The sequence below is a fragment of the Schistocerca serialis genome, unplaced genomic scaffold, assembly GCF_023864345.2.
Source record: "Schistocerca serialis cubense isolate TAMUIC-IGC-003099 unplaced genomic scaffold, iqSchSeri2.2 HiC_scaffold_1252, whole genome shotgun sequence".
In the NCBI taxonomy this organism is placed as follows: Eukaryota; Metazoa; Arthropoda; class Insecta; order Orthoptera; family Acrididae; genus Schistocerca; species Schistocerca serialis.
This window is the reverse complement of record NW_026047461.1, coordinates 35,819-47,473: the sequence shown is the minus strand read 5'-3', so window position 1 is coordinate 47,473 and position 11,655 is coordinate 35,819. Positions and strand designations below refer to the sequence as shown.

The 11,655-nt window shown below is 54.5% G+C and overlaps 24 non-coding genes across 24 annotated transcripts; 5 read left to right on the top strand and 19 right to left on the bottom strand.

Moving 5' to 3' along the window:
• Positions 1-462: 462 nt before the first annotated feature.
• Positions 463-538, bottom strand: Trnam-cau (transfer RNA methionine (anticodon CAU)). Its single transcript has one exon. It is a non-coding gene; the product is annotated as a tRNA-Met (tRNA).
• An 810-nt stretch (positions 539-1,348) lies between these two features.
• Trnag-ucc (transfer RNA glycine (anticodon UCC)) lies at positions 1,349-1,421 on the top strand. The gene has a single exon. It is a non-coding gene; the product is annotated as a tRNA-Gly (tRNA).
• A 617-nt stretch (positions 1,422-2,038) lies between these two features.
• On the bottom strand, positions 2,039-2,113 carry Trnai-aau (transfer RNA isoleucine (anticodon AAU)). Its single transcript has one exon. It is a non-coding gene; the product is annotated as a tRNA-Ile (tRNA).
• A 583-nt stretch (positions 2,114-2,696) lies between these two features.
• Trnam-cau (transfer RNA methionine (anticodon CAU)) lies at positions 2,697-2,770 on the bottom strand. Its single transcript has one exon. It is a non-coding gene; the product is annotated as a tRNA-Met (tRNA).
• Positions 2,771-3,153: 383 nt separating this feature from the next.
• Trnag-gcc (transfer RNA glycine (anticodon GCC)) lies at positions 3,154-3,224 on the bottom strand. The gene has a single exon. It is a non-coding gene; the product is annotated as a tRNA-Gly (tRNA).
• Positions 3,225-3,568: 344 nt separating this feature from the next.
• Positions 3,569-3,640, top strand: Trnag-ucc (transfer RNA glycine (anticodon UCC)). The gene has a single exon. It is a non-coding gene; the product is annotated as a tRNA-Gly (tRNA).
• Positions 3,641-4,250: 610 nt separating this feature from the next.
• Trnai-aau (transfer RNA isoleucine (anticodon AAU)) lies at positions 4,251-4,324 on the bottom strand. The gene has a single exon. It is a non-coding gene; the product is annotated as a tRNA-Ile (tRNA).
• A 198-nt stretch (positions 4,325-4,522) lies between these two features.
• Positions 4,523-4,594, bottom strand: Trnae-uuc (transfer RNA glutamic acid (anticodon UUC)). The gene has a single exon. It is a non-coding gene; the product is annotated as a tRNA-Glu (tRNA).
• Positions 4,595-4,899: 305 nt separating this feature from the next.
• On the bottom strand, positions 4,900-4,972 carry Trnam-cau (transfer RNA methionine (anticodon CAU)). The gene has a single exon. It is a non-coding gene; the product is annotated as a tRNA-Met (tRNA).
• Positions 4,973-5,353: 381 nt separating this feature from the next.
• Trnag-gcc (transfer RNA glycine (anticodon GCC)) lies at positions 5,354-5,424 on the bottom strand. Its single transcript has one exon. It is a non-coding gene; the product is annotated as a tRNA-Gly (tRNA).
• A 342-nt stretch (positions 5,425-5,766) lies between these two features.
• Positions 5,767-5,838, top strand: Trnag-ucc (transfer RNA glycine (anticodon UCC)). Its single transcript has one exon. It is a non-coding gene; the product is annotated as a tRNA-Gly (tRNA).
• Positions 5,839-6,448: 610 nt separating this feature from the next.
• Trnai-aau (transfer RNA isoleucine (anticodon AAU)) lies at positions 6,449-6,522 on the bottom strand. Its single transcript has one exon. It is a non-coding gene; the product is annotated as a tRNA-Ile (tRNA).
• A 198-nt stretch (positions 6,523-6,720) lies between these two features.
• On the bottom strand, positions 6,721-6,792 carry Trnae-uuc (transfer RNA glutamic acid (anticodon UUC)). The gene has a single exon. It is a non-coding gene; the product is annotated as a tRNA-Glu (tRNA).
• Positions 6,793-7,097: 305 nt separating this feature from the next.
• Trnam-cau (transfer RNA methionine (anticodon CAU)) lies at positions 7,098-7,170 on the bottom strand. The gene has a single exon. It is a non-coding gene; the product is annotated as a tRNA-Met (tRNA).
• A 381-nt stretch (positions 7,171-7,551) lies between these two features.
• On the bottom strand, positions 7,552-7,622 carry Trnag-gcc (transfer RNA glycine (anticodon GCC)). Its single transcript has one exon. It is a non-coding gene; the product is annotated as a tRNA-Gly (tRNA).
• A 342-nt stretch (positions 7,623-7,964) lies between these two features.
• On the top strand, positions 7,965-8,036 carry Trnag-ucc (transfer RNA glycine (anticodon UCC)). Its single transcript has one exon. It is a non-coding gene; the product is annotated as a tRNA-Gly (tRNA).
• Positions 8,037-8,646: 610 nt separating this feature from the next.
• On the bottom strand, positions 8,647-8,720 carry Trnai-aau (transfer RNA isoleucine (anticodon AAU)). Its single transcript has one exon. It is a non-coding gene; the product is annotated as a tRNA-Ile (tRNA).
• A 198-nt stretch (positions 8,721-8,918) lies between these two features.
• Positions 8,919-8,990, bottom strand: Trnae-uuc (transfer RNA glutamic acid (anticodon UUC)). Its single transcript has one exon. It is a non-coding gene; the product is annotated as a tRNA-Glu (tRNA).
• Positions 8,991-9,295: 305 nt separating this feature from the next.
• Positions 9,296-9,368, bottom strand: Trnam-cau (transfer RNA methionine (anticodon CAU)). Its single transcript has one exon. It is a non-coding gene; the product is annotated as a tRNA-Met (tRNA).
• A 381-nt stretch (positions 9,369-9,749) lies between these two features.
• Positions 9,750-9,820, bottom strand: Trnag-gcc (transfer RNA glycine (anticodon GCC)). Its single transcript has one exon. It is a non-coding gene; the product is annotated as a tRNA-Gly (tRNA).
• A 342-nt stretch (positions 9,821-10,162) lies between these two features.
• On the top strand, positions 10,163-10,234 carry Trnag-ucc (transfer RNA glycine (anticodon UCC)). The gene has a single exon. It is a non-coding gene; the product is annotated as a tRNA-Gly (tRNA).
• Positions 10,235-10,844: 610 nt separating this feature from the next.
• On the bottom strand, positions 10,845-10,918 carry Trnai-aau (transfer RNA isoleucine (anticodon AAU)). Its single transcript has one exon. It is a non-coding gene; the product is annotated as a tRNA-Ile (tRNA).
• Positions 10,919-11,116: 198 nt separating this feature from the next.
• Positions 11,117-11,188, bottom strand: Trnae-uuc (transfer RNA glutamic acid (anticodon UUC)). The gene has a single exon. It is a non-coding gene; the product is annotated as a tRNA-Glu (tRNA).
• A 305-nt stretch (positions 11,189-11,493) lies between these two features.
• On the bottom strand, positions 11,494-11,566 carry Trnam-cau (transfer RNA methionine (anticodon CAU)). Its single transcript has one exon. It is a non-coding gene; the product is annotated as a tRNA-Met (tRNA).
• Between the last annotated feature and the right edge of the window lie 89 nt (positions 11,567-11,655).

Genomic DNA, 11,655 nt, shown 5'->3' with positions numbered 1-11,655 from the left:
TATTGCGAGCAGGACGGCAAACGGCTGCTCGGACAGCTCAAACTTGCCACGATTCGTGTGGAAAAAAATTCCGTTCCTGTACCGGGAAATCGAACCCGGGCCTCCTGGGTGAAAAGCCAGGTATCCTAGCCACTAGACCACAGCGGATGTGGACGTTTCGTTCGACCGTTCGTACGGTCGCTTGTCGCATTTCGTGTCGAGTGCCGCGTCGGCGCCCCCTCTCTCTTTGCGAGCATCTTTGCACATACTGACTGGCAAGGCGCGCAACCTCAAACGTCGCAGGAGCAATGCTTTTGGCTTCATGCTCTGCTGGGAGAAGAGGAAAAGGGAAGCTGTAAGTAGCAAATAACAGGAAGTAAACATTTTTCCCGCTGAAGCGTTGAAAAACGTTGTGGGATAACAAACAAGAAATACGTTGGCGCCCTAGCAACAGCACCACCATCAGGTCACAGAAAAGTTAAATGCCCCGGGTGAGGATCGAACTCAACGACCTTAAAGATTATGAGACTTACGCGCTGCCTACTGCGCTTACCGAGGCACGGGTGCACCGCTTGTCCTGGAAACTGGGTAAAATACCGTACCCCAATATTAGACGTAGAGACACTGTACTTCCCTGGATAAACGTGTTCTGTTGCTACACGTGCACTGCCGGCCCAGTTGATTGCGGTGCTTGCTGCAGCTGTTGCAACGATAGGCAGCACTCCTTGTCGTTAAAGTTCAGAGCCTCGGAGGGCACCCGGACCCAGCAACTTGTGAGGCCAGGCCGACGCTAGTCCTGTAGAACATGATGCGAGCGTCCTAGTGGGGGACCCGCGAGTGCTGCGTTCTCGGTCCTTTCTCAAGGGAAATCCAGCTACACATTCTTGTGGATCGTGCCATCTCAAGCGCTCAAGCCACGCGGCAGCATCATCGCGGGAAAAGCAAAATGATGCATCGGCCGGGAATCGAACCCGGGCCGCCCGCGTGGGCAGGCGAGCATTCTACCACTGAACCACCGATGCTGGGGCCAGCGGTAACTTGACGCTGCTTCCCGAGCAGATGTCTCAAGGGAAAGTGGGACTGCCGTCAAGCGCCGTAGCATTCTGTGGGAAAGATGCTGCAGACGCTGAATCCTGCACTGCACTGCTTAAAAATGCCCGCCAGAAACGCGGTCCTCTGCGTACTCTTGCGTCGCCGGCGCCCCAACTCTTGCCAAAGGATGCGAAATGTGCGCGGATACGCCTGTCCGAATGCGTCTGGATGTGCTCCCCTAGCCTGCCTCGAAAATGCGCCTGCCAGGTACGATCACCTTCGGCCGCTGCCGACTGGCGGGAAGCCGACACAGCGCGGACGCGCGGCGCTCGCTTGTGCGGTGGTGGTGTAATGGTCAGCATAGTTGCCTTCCAAGCAGTTTGATCCGGGTTCGATTCCCGGCCACCGCAGCAGGCCTTTTAATTTCGCGTATGAGTACTTTTGCCACGCGCTCTTAAATTATTGTTTTTTCGCGCTCTTACTCGCTGCATACCAGCCCTTAGTGTGTCTCGACTTGTCTCGTGTCTCGACTTGTCCTCGACTTTGCTCAGCTGACGCGAGAGCTGACGCTCTCAAATCGGCCTTTATCAAAACGACAAGCACGAGAAAACGACTGAGAGAGGTAAGGAGAGGCGAGGCGATGGACACACAGCACGCCCCCTTCATTTCACGGTGGCGTCTCCCTGACCGAATCGGGCTGTAGCTCCGAAAACAAAGGAGAAACAAAAATAGGAAGTAAAAGTGCAAATAGTGCCCTGTGTTCCCATGCGCTCACCCGCCCCAAGTACTGACAAGGGCCAAAGTTGTTACGCATCGGCAATCGGACATTTTTCTTTCATTTTCTCTTTATCGGTTGAGAAACCAGTGTATTCAAGATATTATGGCCATTGCCGAGTGAATGCTGTAGCGCTTCCCGACGAGTCGGGTTCGGATCCTCTGTCCAACTTCCACGCAGGGTGATGATCTTTTGGTCATCACACTCGCCAGCTGAAATCGGCGCTGCCTTTTCGTAGTAGTAAAAGAGTAGTGGCCCGTGGGGGGATCGAACCCACGACCTTCGCGTTATTAGCACGACGCTCTAACCAACTGAGCTAAACGGGCCTCGGCAGATGCAGTTGCTCAGCCCTACGCTGGAAAACAGGTGGCATGAAGCCATACACCCATTTCTATGGTCGTCGTGTGGTCTGCTTCCCTAGTCTATATTCTGCTGACGGTCACGAAACAGTAGCTATATTGCGAGCAGGACGGCAAACGGCTGCTCGGACAGCTCAAACTTGCCACGATTCGTGTGGAAAAAATTCCGTTCCTGTACCGGGAATCGAACCCGGGCCTCCTGGGTGAAAGCCAGGTATCCTAGCCACTAGACCCACAGCGGATGTGGACGTTTCGTTCGACCGTTCGTACGGTCGCTTGTCGCATTTCGTGTCGAGTGCCGCGTCGGCGCCCCTCTCTCTTTGCGAGCATCTTTGCACATACTGGACTGGCAAGGCGCGCACCTCAAACGTCGCAGAGCAAATGCTTTTGGCTTCATGCTCTGCTGGGAGAAGAGGAAAAGGGAAGCTGTAAGTAGCAATAACAGGAAGTAAACATTTTCCCGCCTGAAGCGTTGAAACGTTGTGGATAACAAACAAGAAAATACGTTGGCGCCCTAGCAACAGCACCACCATCAGTCACAGAAAGTTAAATGCCCCGGGTGAGGATCGAACTCACGACCCTTAAGATTATGAGACTTACGCGCTGCCTACTGCGCTACCGAGGCACGGGTGCACCGCTTGTCCTGGAAACTGGGTAAATACCGTACCCAATATTAGACGTAGAGACACTGTACTTCCTGGATAACGTGTTCTGTTGCTACACGTGCACTGCCGGCCCAGTTGATTGCGGTGCTGCTGCAGCTGTTGCAACGATAGGCAGCACTCCTTGTCGTTAAAGTTTCAGAGCCTCGGAGGCCACCCGGACCCAGCAACTTGTGAGGCCAGGCCGACGCTAGTCTGTAGAACATGATGCGAGCGTCCTAGTGGGGACCCGCGAGTGCTGCGTTCTCGGTCCTTCTCAAGGGAAATCCAGCTACACATTCTTGTGGATCGTGCATCTCAAGCGCTCAAGCCACGCGGCAGCATCATCGCGGGAAAAGCAAAATGATGCATCGGCCGGGAATCGAACCCGGGCCGCCCGCGTGGCAGGCGAGCATTCTACCACTGAACCACCGATGCTGGGGCCAGCGGTAACTTGACGCTGCTTCCCGAGCAGATGTCTCAAGGGAAAGTGGGACTGCCGTCAAGCGCCGTAGCATTCTGTGGGAAAGATGCTGCAGACGCTGAATCCTGCACTGCACTGCTTAAAAATGCCGCCAGAACGCGGTCCTCTGCGTACTCTTGCGTCGCCGGCGCCCAACTCTTGCCAAAGGATGCGAAATGTGCGCGGATACGCTGTCCGAATGCGTCTGGATGTGCTCCCCTAGCCTGCCTCGAAATGCGCCTGCCAGGTACGATCACCTTCGGCCGCTGCCGACTGGCGGGAAGCCGACACAGCGCGGACGCGCGCGGCGCTCGCTTGTGCGGTGGTGGTGTAATGGTCAGCATAGTTGCCTTCCAAGCAGTTGATCCGGGTTCGATTCCCGGCCACCGCAGCAGGCTTTTAATTTCGCGTATGAGTACTTTTGCCACGCGCTCTTAAATTATTGTTTTTTCGCGCTCTTACTCGCTGCATACCAGCCCTTAGTGTGTCTCGACTTGTCTCGTGTCTCGACTTGTCTCGACTTTGCTCAGCTGACGCGAGAGCTGACGCTCTCAAATCGGCCTTTATCAAAACGACAAGCACGAGAAACGACTGAGAGAGGTAAGGAGAGGCGAGGCGATGGACACACAGCACGCCCCCTTCATTTCACGGTGGCGTCTCCCTGACCGAATCGGGCTGTAGCTCCGAAAACAAAGGAGAAACAAAAATAGGAAGTAAAAGTGCAAATAGTGCCCTGTGTTCCCATGCGCTCACCCGCCCAAGTACTGACAAGGGCCAAAGTTGTTACGCATCGGCAATCGGACATTTTCTTTCATTTTCTCTTTATCGGTTGAGAACCAGTGTATTCAAGATATTATGGCCATTGCCGAGTGAATGCTGTAGCGCTTCCCGACGAGTCGGGTTCGGATCCTCTGTCAACTTCCACGCAGGGTGATGATCTTTTGGTCATCACACTCGCCAGCTGAAATCGGCGCTGCCTTTTCGTAGTAGTAAAAGAGTAGTGGCCCGTGGGGGGATCGAACCCACGACCTTCGCGTTATTAGCACGACGCTCTAACCAACTGAGCTAACGGGCCTCGGCAGATGCAGTTGCTCAGCCCTACGCTGGAAACAGGTGGCATGAAGCCATACACCATTTCTATGGTCGTCGTGTGTCTGCTTCCCTAGTCTATATTCTGCTGACGGTCACGAAACAGTAGCTATATTGCGAGCAGGACGGCAAACGGCTGCTCGGACAGCTCAAACTTGCCACGATTCGTGTGGAAAAAATTCCGTTCCTGTACCGGGAATCGAACCCGGGCCTCCTGGGTGAAAGCCAGGTATCCTAGCCACTAGACCACAGCGGATGTGGACGTTTCGTTCGACCGTTCGTACGGTCGCTTGTCGCATTTCGTGTCGAGTGCCGCGTCGGCGCCCCTCTCTCTTTGCGAGCATCTTTGCACATACTGACTGGCAAGGCGCGCACCTCAAACGTCGCAGAGCAATGCTTTTGGCTTCATGCTCTGCTGGGAGAAGAGGAAAAGGGAAGCTGTAAGTAGCAATAACAGGAAGTAAACATTTTCCCGCTGAAGCGTTGAAACGTTGTGGATAACAAACAAGAAATACGTTGGCGCCCTAGCAACAGCACCACCATCAGTCACAGAAAGTTAAATGCCCCGGGTGAGGATCGAACTCACGACCTTAAGATTATGAGACTTACGCGCTGCCTACTGCGCTACCGAGGCACGGGTGCACCGCTTGTCCTGGAAACTGGGTAAATACCGTACCCAATATTAGACGTAGAGACACTGTACTTCCTGGATAACGTGTTCTGTTGCTACACGTGCACTGCCGGCCCAGTTGATTGCGGTGCTGCTGCAGCTGTTGCAACGATAGGCAGCACTCCTTGTCGTTAAAGTTCAGAGCCTCGGAGGCACCCGGACCCAGCAACTTGTGAGGCCAGGCCGACGCTAGTCTGTAGAACATGATGCGAGCGTCCTAGTGGGGACCCGCGAGTGCTGCGTTCTCGGTCCTTCTCAAGGGAAATCCAGCTACACATTCTTGTGGATCGTGCATCTCAAGCGCTCAAGCCACGCGGCAGCATCATCGCGGGAAAAGCAAAATGATGCATCGGCCGGGAATCGAACCCGGGCCGCCCGCGTGGCAGGCGAGCATTCTACCACTGAACCACCGATGCTGGGGCCAGCGGTAACTTGACGCTGCTTCCCGAGCAGATGTCTCAAGGGAAAGTGGGACTGCCGTCAAGCGCCGTAGCATTCTGTGGGAAAGATGCTGCAGACGCTGAATCCTGCACTGCACTGCTTAAAAATGCCGCCAGAACGCGGTCCTCTGCGTACTCTTGCGTCGCCGGCGCCCAACTCTTGCCAAAGGATGCGAAATGTGCGCGGATACGCTGTCCGAATGCGTCTGGATGTGCTCCCCTAGCCTGCCTCGAAATGCGCCTGCCAGGTACGATCACCTTCGGCCGCTGCCGACTGGCGGGAAGCCGACACAGCGCGGACGCGCGGCGCTCGCTTGTGCGGTGGTGGTGTAATGGTCAGCATAGTTGCCTTCCAAGCAGTTGATCCGGGTTCGATTCCCGGCCACCGCAGCAGGCTTTTAATTTCGCGTATGAGTACTTTTGCCACGCGCTCTTAAATTATTGTTTTTTCGCGCTCTTACTCGCTGCATACCAGCCCTTAGTGTGTCTCGACTTGTCTCGTGTCTCGACTTGTCTCGACTTTGCTCAGCTGACGCGAGAGCTGACGCTCTCAAATCGGCCTTTATCAAAACGACAAGCACGAGAAACGACTGAGAGAGGTAAGGAGAGGCGAGGCGATGGACACACAGCACGCCCCCTTCATTTCACGGTGGCGTCTCCCTGACCGAATCGGGCTGTAGCTCCGAAAACAAAGGAGAAACAAAAATAGGAAGTAAAAGTGCAAATAGTGCCCTGTGTTCCCATGCGCTCACCCGCCCAAGTACTGACAAGGGCCAAAGTTGTTACGCATCGGCAATCGGACATTTTCTTTCATTTTCTCTTTATCGGTTGAGAACCAGTGTATTCAAGATATTATGGCCATTGCCGAGTGAATGCTGTAGCGCTTCCCGACGAGTCGGGTTCGGATCCTCTGTCAACTTCCACGCAGGGTGATGATCTTTTGGTCATCACACTCGCCAGCTGAAATCGGCGCTGCCTTTTCGTAGTAGTAAAAGAGTAGTGGCCCGTGGGGGGATCGAACCCACGACCTTCGCGTTATTAGCACGACGCTCTAACCAACTGAGCTAACGGGCCTCGGCAGATGCAGTTGCTCAGCCCTACGCTGGAAACAGGTGGCATGAAGCCATACACCATTTCTATGGTCGTCGTGTGTCTGCTTCCCTAGTCTATATTCTGCTGACGGTCACGAAACAGTAGCTATATTGCGAGCAGGACGGCAAACGGCTGCTCGGACAGCTCAAACTTGCCACGATTCGTGTGGAAAAAATTCCGTTCCTGTACCGGGAATCGAACCCGGGCCTCCTGGGTGAAAGCCAGGTATCCTAGCCACTAGACCACAGCGGATGTGGACGTTTCGTTCGACCGTTCGTACGGTCGCTTGTCGCATTTCGTGTCGAGTGCCGCGTCGGCGCCCCTCTCTCTTTGCGAGCATCTTTGCACATACTGACTGGCAAGGCGCGCACCTCAAACGTCGCAGAGCAATGCTTTTGGCTTCATGCTCTGCTGGGAGAAGAGGAAAAGGGAAGCTGTAAGTAGCAATAACAGGAAGTAAACATTTTCCCGCTGAAGCGTTGAAACGTTGTGGATAACAAACAAGAAATACGTTGGCGCCCTAGCAACAGCACCACCATCAGTCACAGAAAGTTAAATGCCCCGGGTGAGGATCGAACTCACGACCTTAAGATTATGAGACTTACGCGCTGCCTACTGCGCTACCGAGGCACGGGTGCACCGCTTGTCCTGGAAACTGGGTAAATACCGTACCCAATATTAGACGTAGAGACACTGTACTTCCTGGATAACGTGTTCTGTTGCTACACGTGCACTGCCGGCCCAGTTGATTGCGGTGCTGCTGCAGCTGTTGCAACGATAGGCAGCACTCCTTGTCGTTAAAGTTCAGAGCCTCGGAGGCACCCGGACCCAGCAACTTGTGAGGCCAGGCCGACGCTAGTCTGTAGAACATGATGCGAGCGTCCTAGTGGGGACCCGCGAGTGCTGCGTTCTCGGTCCTTCTCAAGGGAAATCCAGCTACACATTCTTGTGGATCGTGCATCTCAAGCGCTCAAGCCACGCGGCAGCATCATCGCGGGAAAAGCAAAATGATGCATCGGCCGGGAATCGAACCCGGGCCGCCCGCGTGGCAGGCGAGCATTCTACCACTGAACCACCGATGCTGGGGCCAGCGGTAACTTGACGCTGCTTCCCGAGCAGATGTCTCAAGGGAAAGTGGGACTGCCGTCAAGCGCCGTAGCATTCTGTGGGAAAGATGCTGCAGACGCTGAATCCTGCACTGCACTGCTTAAAAATGCCGCCAGAACGCGGTCCTCTGCGTACTCTTGCGTCGCCGGCGCCCAACTCTTGCCAAAGGATGCGAAATGTGCGCGGATACGCTGTCCGAATGCGTCTGGATGTGCTCCCCTAGCCTGCCTCGAAATGCGCCTGCCAGGTACGATCACCTTCGGCCGCTGCCGACTGGCGGGAAGCCGACACAGCGCGGACGCGCGGCGCTCGCTTGTGCGGTGGTGGTGTAATGGTCAGCATAGTTGCCTTCCAAGCAGTTGATCCGGGTTCGATTCCCGGCCACCGCAGCAGGCTTTTAATTTCGCGTATGAGTACTTTTGCCACGCGCTCTTAAATTATTGTTTTTTCGCGCTCTTACTCGCTGCATACCAGCCCTTAGTGTGTCTCGACTTGTCTCGTGTCTCGACTTGTCTCGACTTTGCTCAGCTGACGCGAGAGCTGACGCTCTCAAATCGGCCTTTATCAAAACGACAAGCACGAGAAACGACTGAGAGAGGTAAGGAGAGGCGAGGCGATGGACACACAGCACGCCCCCTTCATTTCACGGTGGCGTCTCCCTGACCGAATCGGGCTGTAGCTCCGAAAACAAAGGAGAAACAAAAATAGGAAGTAAAAGTGCAAATAGTGCCCTGTGTTCCCATGCGCTCACCCGCCCAAGTACTGACAAGGGCCAAAGTTGTTACGCATCGGCAATCGGACATTTTCTTTCATTTTCTCTTTATCGGTTGAGAACCAGTGTATTCAAGATATTATGGCCATTGCCGAGTGAATGCTGTAGCGCTTCCCGACGAGTCGGGTTCGGATCCTCTGTCAACTTCCACGCAGGGTGATGATCTTTTGGTCATCACACTCGCCAGCTGAAATCGGCGCTGCCTTTTCGTAGTAGTAAAAGAGTAGTGGCCCGTGGGGGGATCGAACCCACGACCTTCGCGTTATTAGCACGACGCTCTAACCAACTGAGCTAACGGGCCTCGGCAGATGCAGTTGCTCAGCCCTACGCTGGAAACAGGTGGCATGAAGCCATACACCATTTCTATGGTCGTCGTGTGTCTGCTTCCCTAGTCTATATTCTGCTGACGGTCACGAAACAGTAGCTATATTGCGAGCAGGACGGCAAACGGCTGCTCGGACAGCTCAAACTTGCCACGATTCGTGTGGAAAAAATTCCGTTCCTGTACCGGGAATCGAACCCGGGCCTCCTGGGTGAAAGCCAGGTATCCTAGCCACTAGACCACAGCGGATGTGGACGTTTCGTTCGACCGTTCGTACGGTCGCTTGTCGCATTTCGTGTCGAGTGCCGCGTCGGCGCCCCTCTCTCTTTGCGAGCATCTTTGCACATACTGACTGGCAAGGCGCGCACCTCAAACGTCGCAGAGCAATGCTTTTGGCTTCATGCTCTGCTGGGAGAAGAGGAAAAGGGAAGCTGTAAGTAGCAATAACAGGAAGTAAACATTTTCCCGCTGAAGCGTTGAAACGTTGTGGATAACAAACAAGAAATACGTTGGCGCCCTAGCAACAGCACCACCATCAGTCACAGAAAGTTAAATGCCCCGGGTGAGGATCGAACTCACGACCTTAAGATTATGAGACTTACGCGCTGCCTACTGCGCTACCGAGGCACGGGTGCACCGCTTGTCCTGGAAACTGGGTAAATACCGTACCCAATATTAGACGTAGAGACACTGTACTTCCTGGATAACGTGTTCTGTTGCTACACGTGCACTGCCGGCCCAGTTGATTGCGGTGCTGCTGCAGCTGTTGCAACGATAGGCAGCACTCCTTGTCGTTAAAGTTCAGAGCCTCGGAGGCACCCGGACCCAGCAACTTGTGAGGCCAGGCCGACGCTAGTCTGTAGAACATGATGCGAGCGTCCTAGTGGGGACCCGCGAGTGCTGCGTTCTCGGTCCTTCTCAAGGGAAATCCAGCTACACATTCTTGTGGATCGTGCATCTCAAGCGCTCAAGCCACGCGGCAGCATCATCGCGGGAAAAGCAAAATGATGCATCGGCCGGGAATCGAACCCGGGCCGCCCGCGTGGCAGGCGAGCATTCTACCACTGAACCACCGATGCTGGGGCCAGCGGTAACTTGACGCTGCTTCCCGAGCAGATGTCTCAAGGGAAAGTGGGACTGCCGTCAAGCGCCGTAGCATTCTGTGGGAAAGATGCTGCAGACGCTGAATCCTGCACTGCACTGCTTAAAAATGCCGCCAGAACGCGGTCCTCTGCGTACTCTTGCGTCGCCGGCGCCCAACTCTTGCCAAAGGATGCGAAATGTGCGCGGATACGCTGTCCGAATGCGTCTGGATGTGCTCCCCTAGCCTGCCTCGAAATGCGCCTGCCAGGTACGATCACCTTCGGCCGCTGCCGACTGGCGGGAAGCCGACACAGCGCGGACGCGCGGCGCTCGCTTGTGCGGTGGTGGTGTAATGGTCAGCATAGTTGCCTTCCAAGCAGTTGATCCGGGTTCGATTCCCGGCCACCGCAGCAGGCTTTTAATTTCGCGTATGAGTACTTTTGCCACGCGCTCTTAAATTATTGTTTTTTCGCGCTCTTACTCGCTGCATACCAGCCCTTAGTGTGTCTCGACTTGTCTCGTGTCTCGACTTGTCTCGACTTTGCTCAGCTGACGCGAGAGCTGACGCTCTCAAATCGGCCTTTATCAAAACGACAAGCACGAGAAACGACTGAGAGAGGTAAGGAGAGGCGAGGCGATGGACACACAGCACGCCCCCTTCATTTCACGGTGGCGTCTCCCTGACCGAATCGGGCTGTAGCTCCGAAAACAAAGGAGAAACAAAAATAGGAAGTAAAAGTGCAAATAGTGCCCTGTGTTCCCATGCGCTCACCCGCCCAAGTACTGACAAGGGCCAAAGTTGTTACGCATCGGCAATCGGACATTTTCTTTCATTTTCTCTTTATCGGTTGAGAACCAGTGTATTCAAGATATTATGGCCATTGCCGAGTGAATGCTGTAGCGCTTCCCGACGAGTCGGGTTCGGATCCTCTGTCAACTTCCACGCAGGGTGATGATCTTTTGGTCATCACACTCGCCAGCTGAAATCGGCGCTGCCTTTTCGTAGTAGTAAAAGAGTAGTGGCCCGTGGGGGGATCGAACCCACGACCTTCGCGTTATTAGCACGACGCTCTAACCAACTGAGCTAACGGGCCTCGGCAGATGCAGTTGCTCAGCCCTACGCTGGAAACAGGTGGCATGAAGCCATACACCATTTCTATGGTCGTCGTGTGTCTGCTTCCCTAGTCTATATTCTGCTGACGGTCACGAAACAGTAGCTATATTGCGAGCAGGACGGCAAACGGCTGCTCGGACAGCTCAAACTTGCCACGATTCGTGTGGAAAAAATTCCGTTCCGGTACCGGGAATCGAACCCGGGCCTCCTGGGTGAAAGCCAGGTATCCTAGCCACTAGACCACACCGGATGTGGACGTTTCGTTCGACCGTTCGTACGGTCGCTTGTCGCATTTCGTGTCGAGTGCCGCGTCGGCGCCCCTCTCTCTTTGCGAGCATCTTTGCACATACTGACTGGCAAGGCGCGCACCTCAAACGTCGCAGAGCAATGCTTTTGGCTTCATGCTCTGCTGGGAGAAGAGGAAAAGGGAAGCTGTAAGTAGCAATAACAGGAAGTAAACATTTTCCCGCTGAAGCGTTGAAACGTTGTGGATAACAAACAAGAAATACGTTGGCGCCCTAGCAACAGCACCACCATCAGTCACAGAAAGTTAAATGCCCCGGGTGAGGATCGAACTCACGACCTTAAGATTATGAGACTTACGCGCTGCCTACTGCGCTACCGAGGCACGGGTGCACCGCTTGTCCTGGAAACTGGGTAAATACCGTACCCAATATTAGACGTAGAGACACTGTACTTCCTGGATAACGTGTTCTG